Source organism: Orycteropus afer, unplaced genomic scaffold, assembly GCF_000298275.1.
Source record: "Orycteropus afer afer isolate SDZICR_OR568_19922 unplaced genomic scaffold, OryAfe1.0 scaffold00071, whole genome shotgun sequence".
In the NCBI taxonomy this organism is placed as follows: domain Eukaryota; kingdom Metazoa; phylum Chordata; class Mammalia; order Tubulidentata; family Orycteropodidae; genus Orycteropus; species Orycteropus afer.
In genome coordinates this window covers 11,395,025-11,408,109 of record NW_006921658.1, presented here as the reverse complement: position 1 = coordinate 11,408,109, position 13,085 = coordinate 11,395,025, and positions in this window count along the sequence as shown.

The window sequence follows — 13,085 nt, the reverse complement described above, 5'->3', positions numbered from 1 at the left end:
GAGCTGTTGTATTGTAAATTTTGGTCAATGACATGAGACAAAGCATATGTGAACTGCTGTATGAAAAGTGAATTTACTCTGTAAATCTTCACCCAAATCAAAATAAAATTTAAAAAAAAAAAAAGATGGTTAATGAATTATCTTCCTCTAGACAACAGACCAGTGACTCTCAAACAGAAGAGGCAGTTGAGAGTAGCATGGTTGGAAATGCTCTTCCCTATTGAGGAAAATGCCCGGTCTTCTGGAAAAGCTGTTTAAAGCTATGTATGTTCCATTTGTGCTCCCTTTTCATCTTCTCTCCTCCCCAACCAAAAAAGTCTTATAATTCTGATAGCATGGTCTGAGATGTCCTTATCCCTGGTTGAGAATTATATCTGATATTTCTTAAGAAAAATCGTCATTTACTTTAAGCATAATTTTTTCTCAGCATCAGAATCATCTTAACTAACTAATAACCAGTTGGCATCGAGTCAATTCATTGTGACCCCATGTGTTGCAGAGAATAACTGTTCCATAGGATTTTTATGGCTGTGACCTTTCAGAAGAAGATCACCAGGTCTTTCTTCTGAGGTGTCACTGGGTTGGTTTGAACTGCCAGTTTTGGTTAATAGCCAAGCACTTAACCCACTTATTTAAAATGGTGTCTGGAATCCTCCTATTGAAGATTTATTATGTCATGGTGGACTCCACATGATAATGATTCTTATGATTTGGTGAATTTGGGCATTGCTGCTCCAGGGAAGTCTGATCTTTGTCATCATGTAGGTCTTCCTCCTCCTCCTCCTCCTCCTCTTCCTCTTTCTCCTCTTCCTCCTCCTCCTCTTCTCCCTCTCCTTCTTCTTCTTCCTCTTCTTTTTCCTCTTCTCCTTCTCCCTCTTTCTCTTCTTCTTCCTCCTCCTCTTTTTCTTCTTCTTTTATTTTGCTGCTGCTGAATTCTCCAGGACCTATGTCCCCATTACCATCCAGAACACTCCCTAAACCACATCCACCATTTTTCAGATGTCCCCAACACTTACACCCTTGTGGTGAAAAGGAGGGTAATACAGTAAAAGCAAAACAATCTCTCAATGTTAACTAGTCAAGCATACACACAGAATCCCAGAGAATATTAGACCACCCTGTACTTCTGGTTCATGCACTATATTTAACCAACCAGATTCCCCTATGTGATAGATATTTGAGACTGTTTTCTCTTGCTCAATCAATTACTCCCTTACTGCTCCTGCTCCAACCACAGCTGTATACTATACTAATAGAGTTCCTGGCTTCCTCCCTTGATCAGCAAAGCATAGCCCTGTGCCAAGAAGAAGGAGCCCTGGGAGTATAGTGGTTAAAGCTCTTGGCTGCTTACCAAAAGGTCAGTGGTTCAAATCTACTAGCAGCCCTGTGGAAGAAAGATGTGACAGTCTGCTTCTGTAAATATTTACAGCCTTGGAAATGCTAATGGACAATTCTACTCTATTCTATATGGTCACCATGAGTTGGAATTAACTTGATGGAAAAGTCCCCAAGAAGAGCCAACCACTCAGTACTTTTTAACCTCTTTTCTTTTTATTGTGATTTGGGGGAACATTTACAGAGCAAATACACTTTTCATATAGTAGTTCACATACACTTTGTCTCATAACATTGACCACAATTTACCACAATGCAACAGCTGCCCTCTCACTTCCTCCCAATAGCTACCTCCTCCCAGTGTCCATCCCTTCATGCACTCCTGCCCACCGAGCTGTCTCCCTGTGCATAAGCAGCCCCTCTTTCTCCCATGATTGTTCTCTCCAGGGAGTGTATCCACCTCAGGTAAATGTTCAACTCATATGCCTGTTCTTTGTTTGGCTGGGAGCCACAGGTGTGGGTTCAATGCCAGACCTGAAGGGCAGCTTGGAGCCATAGTCTCAGTGGTTCCACCAGGCTCTATCGGACCAGCAAACCTGGTCCCCCCCCCTTTTTTTTTCTCCAAATGATTTTGAGTTTTGTTCCACATTGTTCTCCCTCTCTATCCAGGATCTCCTACATAGATGCCCTTCCAAGTGGACTTTTTAACCTCTTTTCTTTTGTATATGCCCAAAATATCTGTCATGATTTGCCATTCATTATTCAGTACATTTAAATGCAGTTGGTTAGGGAAAGGTTAGTAGTCTTTGGATCCTGAAGGAGAAGGAGATGAGCAGAGAGCTTCGTAGTAGTATGGCATCTGAATGAAACATCTAATACAAAATGAGGCCAAATTGCCCTGCTAAGAGTATCCGTCCTTCTCTTGACATATAACCTGAACTTTATTATGCTGAATAAGTGACTATCTCTACCCCAGCTTTGAATTACATTACACATGACCCCTTTCTATTACCTTAGCTTTGGGAAAGAGGATTGCACTGCCAGCTCCAGAAAAGGCAGGGAATGGGTTCAGGGAGAAAACCATCCCCACATTACTGACATAACTATTTCCCTTCCATATTTTATTTGCATAATGTGCTGTGATTTCTTTCCCCTGATCTTCCTCATTCTATCCATTGCTCTCTAAACCTTCTCAAGTTGTTGTTATTAGGTGCTGTTGAGTCAGCTCCAACTCATAGTGACCCCATGTACAACAAGATGAAACACTGCCCAGTCATGCACCATCCTCACAATCCTTGCTATGCTTGAGCTCATCATTGCAGTCACTGTGTCAATCCATCTTTTTCTCTGACCCTCCACTTTATTAAGTATTGTATCTTTGGTAGTTAAGGTTGTGTATCAACTTGGCTGGACCTGGTTGACTAGCTGACAGCTGAGTAGCTACTTTAGGGATGTGGTCTGTTTCCCATATATAGGAAACAGCTTTGGGAATGGTCTCTGGCTTACGGCACACTTGATCCCTGCGTGTAGCCAAGTCATCATTCAGTAACCTGGCATGCTTTGCTGATCTTGGGACTTTCAATGGACTTAAATCAATGGCCTGCTGTGTGGTTTGATATCGATACTATACCTTTTCACTTGTCCACCTTGGGTTTGTTAGCCTCAGAAGCCAGCAGCTGCCTGAGTGAAGAGATGCCTCTTGAACTGGGAGCAAGAGGCAGAGCTGAAGCCCAAGGTCAAGGGGTTTTCACCTAGCCCTAGAGCCTGGCACTTTGAACTCAGATAGCTAGCTTCTAAAACTGCAAGAGAATAAACTCCTGTTTGTTAAAGCCTTCCCACTTGTGGTATATTCCTGTCAGAATGGCACTAGGTAATCAAAACAATATCCTTCTCTACAAACTGGTCCCTTCTGACAACGTGAACAAAGTAGGTGAGATGAAGTCTGGCTATTCTCTCTTCTAAGGAGAATCCTGGGAGCTCTGGTAGCATAGTGCCTAAGGCACTTGACTGCTAACCAGAAGGCTGGCTGTTCAAACCCACCAGCCACTCCTCGGAAGGAAGATTGGGCAATCTACTTCTGTAGTGATACTGCCTCAGAAACCCAAGGAGGGGCGCTATGAGTTGGGACCGACTCGATGGCACATAACAACAACAACAACAAGGAGAATCCTGGCTGTGCTTCTTTCAAGACAGATTTGTTTGTTCTTCTAGCAGTTCATGATACTTTCAGTATTCTTTGCCAACACCACAATTCAAAGGCATCAACTCTTCTTTGGTCTTCCATATTCATCGTCCAGCTACCACATGCCTATGAGGATATTGAAAATACAATGGCTTGGGTCAGGTACACCTTAGCCTTCAAAGTGACATCTTTGCTCTTTAAAACTTAAAAGAGGTCTTTTGCATCAGATTTTCAATACAACCTCTGATTTCTTAACTACTGCTTCCATGGACGTTAACTGTGGATCCAAGAATACTGAAATCCCTGACAACTTCAATCTTTTCTCCATTTGTCATGATATTGCTTACTGATTCAGTTGTGAGAATTTTTTTTTCTTATGTTGAGGTGTAATCCACACTAAAGAATGTAGTCTTTAGTCTTCATCAGTAAGTGTTTCACGTCTTCTTCAATTTCAGCAAGCAAGTCTGTGTCATATGCATATTGCAGGATGTTAATGAGTCTTCCTGCAATCCTGATGCCACATTCTTCTTCATGTATTCTAGCTTCTTGGATTATTTGCTCACCATACAGATTAAATAAGTATGGTGAAAGGATACAACCCTGAAGCACATCTTTCCAGATTTTCAACAATTGAGTATCTCCTTTTTTTCTGTTCAAAAGACAGCCTCTTGGTCTATATACAGGTTCCTCATGAGCATAATTAAGTGTTCTGGAACTCCCGTTCTTCTCAATGTTATCCACAATTTTCTATGATCCACACAATCAAATGCCTTTTCATAGTCAATAAAACACAAGTAAACATCTTTCTGGTATCCTTTGCTTTGAGCCAAGATCCATCTGACATCAGCTATGATATCCCTTGTTCCACATCCCTTCTGAATCCAGCTTGCATTTCTGGAACTTCCCCATCAATATACCGCTGCAACCGTTTTTCGGCAAAAATTTACTTGCGTGTGATATTAATGATATTGTTTGATAATTTCCACATTCGTCAGATCACCTTTCTTTGAAATGGGCACAAATATCCATCTCTTCAACTGATCAGTCAGTTGGCCAGTTTCCTGTCCTCCAAATTTCTTGGCATAAACAACTTAGCACCTCAAGCACTACATGCATTTATTGAAAAGGACTTCGTCAATTCCTGGAGCCTTGTTTATCTTCAGTGTAGCTTGGACTTCTTCCTTCAATAAGTGGTTCTTGATCATATGCTACCTCCTGCAATGGTTGAATGTCAACTAATTCTTGTTGATACATCTTCTTTTGTTGTTTCCTGTATCGTTCAATATTTTGCCCATGGGATCCTTTAGTATTGCAATTTGAGACTTGAAATTTTTCTTCAGTTCTTTCAGTTTGAGAAATGCTGACTGTGTTCTTTCCTTTTGGTTTTCTAACTCCAGGTCTTTGCACATTTCATATAATACTTCACTTTGTCTTCTCTAGCTCCCTTTGATACCTTCTGTTTAACTTTTATTTCATCATTTCTTCCATTCATTTTAGCTACATTCCATTCAAGTGCAAGTTTCACAGTCTCTTTTGATATCCATTTTGGTCTTTTCTTCCTTACCTGCTTTTTAAATGACATTTTGCTTTCTTCATGTATGATGTTCTTGATGTCATCCTACAACTCCTCTTCAGTTCTCTTCAGTCATTGGTGTGTTCAACATATCAAATCTATTATCCAGATGGTCTCTAAATTCAGGTGGGATATAATTAAGGTCATATTTTAGCTCTTGTGGATTTGTTTTAATTTACTTCAGCTTGAACTTGAACCGGCATAGGAACAATTGATGATTTGTTCCACAGGCAGCTCCTAGCCTTGTTTTGACTGAAGATGTTGAGTTTCTCCATTGCCTCTTTCCACAGATGTAGTCAATTTGATTCTTGTGTATTCCATCTGGTGAGGTCCACATACAAAGTTGCCATTTATGTTGCTATGTTGCAATGAATAATTTGTTGGTCTTGCAAAATTGTATCATGCAATCTCCAGCATCATTTTATCACCAAGACCATATTTGCCAACTACTAAAGCTGCTTTTTTGTTTCCAACTTTCACATTCCAATTACTAGTAATTATCAATACATCTGGAATGCATGTTTTGTGAATTTCAGACTGCAGAAGTAAGTAAAAATCTTTAATTTCTTTATCTTTGGCTTTAGTGGTTGGTGCATAAATTTGAATGATAGTAGTATTAACTGGTTTTCCTTATATCAAAAAAACCAAACTCACTGCCATCGAGTCGGACCCGACTCATAGCAAGCCCTCCTTAGGTTTCCGAGGCGGTATCTCTACAGAAGTAGATTGCCCAACCTTCCTTCTGAGGAGGACTGGCTGGTTAGCAGTCAAATACCTTAGGCACTATGCCACCAGAGCTTCCGGTTTTCCTTATAGGCATATAGATATTATCCTATCACATCTTACTTCATGATAGATCTTGAAATATTCTTTTTGATGATGAATATGATGTCATTCCTCTTCAACTGATCATTCCAGGTATAGTAGGTCATAAGATTGTCTGATTCAAAATTTTGCCCATAGAATCCTTCAATATTGCAAATTGAGGCAGGAATTTTTTCTTTAGTTCTTTCAGCTTGAGAAATGCTGAGCATGTTCTTCTCTTTTGGTTTTCTAACCCCAGGTCTTTGCACATTTCACTATACTATTTTATTTTCTCTTCTTGAGCTGCCCTTTGAGATGTTCTGTTCAGCTCCTGTGTTTCATCACTTCTTCCATTCACTTTAGCCACTCTTCATTCAAAAGCAAGTTTCAGAGTCTCTTCTTTTTTTTTTTTTTTTTTCAGAGCAAATTCATACACGTTTTGTTTCTGACATTGACTGCAATTTACCACAATGTAATAGCTCTCCTTCTACTTCCTTCCCTGTGTCCTTCCCTCCCAAGCTCCAGCCCCTCAGCTGTCCCCCCGTGGAAACACTGCCCTTCTGTTCTCCCACAGTTGATCGCTCCAAGAAGTGTATCTACCTGACGTAAATGTTCACCCCATATGCCTGCCTATTGTTTGGCTGGAAGCCACATGAGTGAGTTCCATTCTAGACCTGAAGGGTAAGTAAGGGCCATATTCTCAGGGGTCTTATCAGATTCTATCACACCAGCAAACCTGGTCATTTTTTTACGGTTTTGAGTTTGCTCCACATTGTTTTCCTGCTCTATTCAGAATCTCCTACACCAATCCTCAGAGTCCCTTCTGACATCCTTATTGATCTTTTTTCCTTTCCTGTCTTTGCTTCTCATATATCCTCTGAAATCCCTACTTTATGATCATAAACTGTCCTGTATGCAGGAAGTAAAGGTAATTGTGATGAAGAATTTGTTGTAAATAGGGGCTGGTACAATCATTTCAAAGTGAGGGCAAATTTACATAACATTAAAAAGCAAGTAGTTTGCATAGAAAGAGCCCGTGACCACCATGATAACATTAGGAAAAGGGAGGACACCAAATTGTATATATAGGAGATAGGCAACAGATGCTAATACCAACCAGTGTGCCCACAATACTGCATTACCATTAACACCAAACACCAGGCTACAGATAAACACATAAACACCTAGAAGATCAGATGGGGGGTCAGTGATCAGGAGAATATTCTAGAACAAGGATAGATTCAGCTGAGGCTAATCTTGCACAGATATCAGTGATATAAAATACCTGCAATCCTTATAGACACAACAGAAGACAGACATGGAATAATCCCTCACAGACACCCAGACATTGTGGGAGAGAGATCCAATGGACCTACCATCTCAGGACCATAGTACTGGAGGGAACCAGACTCAATTGGCACAACAAAATACCAAAAAGCCTTGTTCTGCATCCTACATTGTTGAGTACCCACCGGGGTTTTAAAAGTTTTCAAGTGGTCATCTAAGATGCAGCTAATGGTCTCCTATCGTTGGAAGCAAAGAAGAGTGCAAAAAAATAAAAGGGTATTTGAAAGCAATCAGCCCTAGGACACAATGGCCCTTGAGACCAGAAGAACTAGATGGTACCTGGCTACCAATGCCAATCACTCAGGAAAGGATCAAATCTGGAGATCCTGGATAGAGTGGGAGGAAAAATGTGGAACAAAATCCAAAAACTCAATAATGACCAGAATTGCTGGTCGGATGTAGTCTGGTAAGACCCTCAGGTCTTGGGACATATTCTGGCCCTGGAATAAAGGCTCACTCCCTGGGCCTGGCTCTCAGCCCAATAGTAAACAAGATGTACCTGCAGACCACTCAACCCAGGGTGATGCACCCACACACTTTATAGAAATGCATCCCTTGGAGCAATCGACCATGGGGCACCAGAGGGGCAACATTCACATGGAGGAAATGCAGGACAAACAGGAATGCATAACTACGGGGGGAGGGGGGAAGGGTTATTTGGCAGGGAAGGGAGGAGCCTGGGTTAGGGTTAGGCATGGTAAATGGGGAGTGAAACTAAATGTGCATGTAATGTTGAATGTAAAACAAACTCTTAAAATAAAATATTTTTTAAAAAGACAAAAATAAAAGCCCGTAGGGGTTGTCTATCAGTTGGACTTTGTTCATAACCTGGGGACTACCTGTAAGAAATTCCATACCATTTGTAGCTACTCTGCATTTCACCCCACAACCCAAATTGTATTTTATAAATTTATTTTGGAAATTTTTCAGTACTCTTTATAGATCAGGACTCCGGGAAGCCAACTCACTGACGACCTGCTGAACCCAGTTCTGCTTCACCCTACTCAGTCAAGGTTCTATCACACCATCCTACCAGACTTTTTCTGCTTTAGGTCAACAAAGACCAAGGGATAATTTTCAGTCTTTGTGTTACTTGCTCCCTCAGGAGCATTTGATATATATGGCCACCATATCTTTCTCAAAAAGAGATTTTCCCTTGTCTCCATAACACCGTGTTCTCCTAGTTTTCTTCCAATCTGATTGTGTATTTTTCTTCATCTAAAGTTTCCTCCTCCTTTACCTAACATATAAAGTTGGCTTTCTCTTGAATCTCTTCTCTTCTCAGTCTGTACTCTTTCCAGGCCATTACTATACATCCATATGCTGCCTATTTTCAAATTTATATTTCCAGTCTGTGCCTCTTTACTGAGTTCCAAATCAATAGATCCAACTGCCTACCTGACATCTCTACTTATACATCTCATATCTCAAACTCTTTACCTTTAAAACATAAGTCATCATCTTTTCCCACAAACTTGCTCTTTCACTGCATTCACTATTTTGGAAAATGGCACAATCATCTAGCCAAGTACCCTAGCCCACATCCAATTAACCTGCAAATTCTGCCCACCACACTTCACATCCCTTCATTTCTTTCATTCCCGTCACCACTCTCCTTACTCAGACCACTGCCATTTTGCACCAGCATTGCTAGAAAGCTACTTCTTGTTGTCCCTACACTTGCCTCTGGAATCCCTGGGTGGTGCAAATGGTTAATGGTATAGGCTGCCAAATCAAATGTTAGAGGTTTGAGTCCACCAGAGGTGCCTCAGGAGGAAGGTCTAGTGATCTATTGCTGATAAATCAGCCATTGAAAACCCTACGGAACACAGTTCTACTCTGAAACGTACGTGGCTACCATGAGTGAGAATCACAACTCAACAACTGGTACACCCACTTCTCCTCCTCCCTGCCCCCAGTCCAGAAGTAACATGGACAATAATGTTAATAAAATACGGTACATAGTACCTTTGCTTGAATACCAAAAACACATTTTATTTAGCACAGAACATTTGTATACATAGTAGTAGAAACTAGCTATAAAGAAAAAAATCCAAACATTTTCTTTCATAAAAAATATTGCACTAAACTCTTCCAAATTAAGAATTAGACAACAAAAAATCAAAGAGAGTAAGAACACATAGACATATAGGCTTTTCCCCTCAACTATGGAGCCACTAATATGATGATTATGAGGAAAGAGCATACGATACAGTGCTAAATTTTTAAAAATCAGAATAAAAATGATATATTTGATATTGTTAAAATTCAGATCCGACTCATAGCGACCCCTCCTTATATTTCTGAAGTGGGATCATTACAGAAGTAGATTGTCCAACCTTCCTTCTGAGGAGTGGCTGGTGGGTTTGAACCACCAGCCTTCCAGTTTGCAGTCAAATGCCTTAGGCACTATGCCACCAGAGCTCCAAGTAAAAGAGATTAGGTACCAAATGTTAACAATGATTTTATTTTCCCTTCCATTTTCTTATTGTTCAATAATATGGTAGCATTACTTTATCCTATTTTTATAAAGTTTAAAATAAACATGCTTTGAAAACCAATAATAATAATAAATATATTGCCAAATCAGAAGAATTATGTGAGTACAAATGAAATATAAGTAATGGTGAACTTTGGGCCAGAAGTTCCTGGTTTTATGTCCTGACTATGCCACATAGTTGAATGTGATCTTGGGTAAATGACTCAATCTCTCTTTAGTTGCCTCATATGCAGAGGAGATTAGAAGGTTGCAGAAAGGATTAAATGAGATAATATACATAGGCAATTTGCATAGTCCCTGGCATATAATATGTGCTTCATAAATGATAGGTTTCCGCTCTTTGAATGGACCTGGCATACTGTGAATACCTGAAAATCTAAATCCAGAGGATGAGCTATGCAGACTTTATCTTAATTGTTTAGGGTGTTATTGTTTCCCTAACTAAGCAGTAAGGTGCCTGATGGCATGGATTCATTGTATACTACAGCCTTAGTTCTAACATTATTTGTGTTGTTGTTACTACTGGTTTGTTATTTAAAATTTGTTCATTTGTTGATTCACTCACTCAGTAATTACATGCCAGGATGTTGGATTTTAGGAAAATGACAAATAGTGTTACAATAAACATCCTCTTGCAAAATTAATAAAAATACAACAACAACAAAATGTTTCCATTGCTGACACATACATTCAAAAAGTATACATGGTGATTCTTAAATAAGCACCTTGGGTATAAAGTGGGAAGTTAATAAACATTTGTTGGTTGAGTGAATGACTTAGGTAAATTCAGAGCAGGGGTTATTATAACAGCAGATAAGTTCTCCAGATATATACTGTTTTCTTAACTTAATCATCATGTTTATCACAAGAAAGAAATATTTGTAGAACTTGATTTACAGAACTCACTTGTTATTTACTTTATTTTACAGAACACACCTATCAACCTTTCTATCCTTTAGAGCATTCAACATCATTAATTTTACAAGGTGATGACTCTCAGCTTTAATAAACTTTGATACATTGTAAAGTTAAAAGTACAGTAAAAAAAAAAACTATGAGATGAATGAGTCACTATTTTTCAAAACATAGACATTAAAGATGAATAATTTCCTTTCTCATATGTTGACAATTTACTTTATAATGAAAAAACTTTGTGCAATTAAATCATAATTGTACTATTTATTTGGGGGATATTTAAGTGATATAATGATATTGTTCAATAATTTTCACATTCTGTTGGATCATATTTCTTTGGAACAGGCACAGATATGGATGTCTTCCAGGAGGTTGGCCAGGTAGCCGTCTTCCAAAATCGATTGGCATAAATGACTGAGCATCTCAGCACTGCATGCGTTTGTTGAATTATCTCAATCAGTATTCTGTCAATTCCTGGAGCCTTGTTTTTTGCACATTCCTTCAGCGCAGACTAGATTTCTTCCTTTAATACCATCATTTCTTGATCGTATACTACCTCCTGAAATGGCTGTATGTCGACCAGTTCTTTCTGATACAGTGACTCTGTGTATTCCTTCCATCTTCTTTTGATGCTTCCTGTATCATTTTTCCTATAGATATTTCCTATAGATCTTTTATTTTTCTTATAGATCTTTCAATGCTGCAACTCAAGACTTGATTTTTTTCTTCACTTCTCTCAACTTGAGAAATGCTGAGCATGTTCTTTCCACCCACCCACCCCTTTTTTTTTTTTCTAACTCCAGGTCTTTGCACATTTCATTATAATAGTTTGCCTTGTTTTCTCAAACTGCCCTTTGAAATCTTGAGTTCACCTCTTTTGTTCTTGTCTTTTCTTCCATTTGCTTTAGCTGCTCTACTCAAGAGCAAGTTTCAGAATCTCTTCTGACATCCATTTTGATCTTTTCCTCCTTTCTTGGCTGAAAGCAAAGAATACCAGAAAGATGTTTACCTGTGTTTTATTGACTATGCATAGGCATTCAATTGTGTGAATCATAACAAATTATGAATAACATTGCAAAATATTGGAATTCCAGAACACTTTGCTGTTCTTATGAAGAAACTGTACATAGATCAAGAGGCAATCCTTTGAACAGAACAAGGGGATACTGCACGATTTAAAATCAGGAAGAGTGTGTGTCGAGGTTGTGTTCTTTCACCATAGTTACTCAGTCTGTATGCTGAGCAAAATAATCCAAGAAGATGGACTATATGAAAAGAAATGCAGCATCAGGATTGGAGGAAGCTCATTAACAGCCTTCAGTATGCAGATGACACAACCTTGCTTGCTGAATGTGAAGAAGACTTGAAGCACTTAATGATGAAAATCAAAGATACAGCCTTCTGTATGGATTACACGCGAATATAAAGAAAACAAAAATCCTCACAAATGGACCAATAAGCAACATCACACTAAACATGCAATGATTGTGAGGATGGTACAAGACTGGTAAGTGTTTTGTTCTGTCGTACATATGGTTAATGTGAGTTGGAACTGACAAGGTGGTACTTAACAACATTAATAAGTGATAAAATGTTCTAATTATTTACTACACAATATTTAAACTGAGGCACAACGTTGTTTTTATTTATTGTTAAGTGCCGTTGAGTCGGCCCCAACTCATAGCGACCCTCCTTGGGTTTCCAAGGCAGGATCACTACAGAAGTAGGATTGCCCAACCTTCCTTCCCCTTCCTTCCAAAGAGTGGCTGATGGGTTTGAACCGCCAGCCTTCTGCTTAGCAGTCAAGTGCCTTAGGCACTATGCTACCAGAGCTCCTTAGAAAACCGTTATAGCAGTACATTAATAGGGAACTGCTAGAAATTCAATCAAGATTCAGAAGAGGATGTGGAATGAAGGAAGTCATTGCTAATGTCAGGGTGATCTTAGCTAAAAGCAGTAAATAACAGTAAAATATGTACCTGTGTTTTATTGACTATGCAAGACATTAGACTGTGAATCATAACAAATTATGGATGAGATTGTAAAGAATGGGAATTCCAAAACCCTTAATTGTGCTGGTTACATATACATAGACCTGTACATAGACCAACAGAACAAGGGGATACTACATGGTTTCAAATCAGGAAATGTGTGTGTCAGGGTTGTATCATTTCACTATACTTACTCAGTCTGTATGCTGACCAAATAATCTGAGAAGCCAGATTATATGAAGAAGAATGTGGATAAGGATTGGAGGAAGATTCATTAACAACCTGCCATATGCAGATGACACAATCATGCTTACTAAAACTGAAGCAGATATGAAGCATTTACTGATAAAGAATCAAAACTACAGCCTTCAATATGGATTGCACTTGAACATAAAGAAAACAAAAATCCTCACAACTGGACCAATAAGCAATATCTTT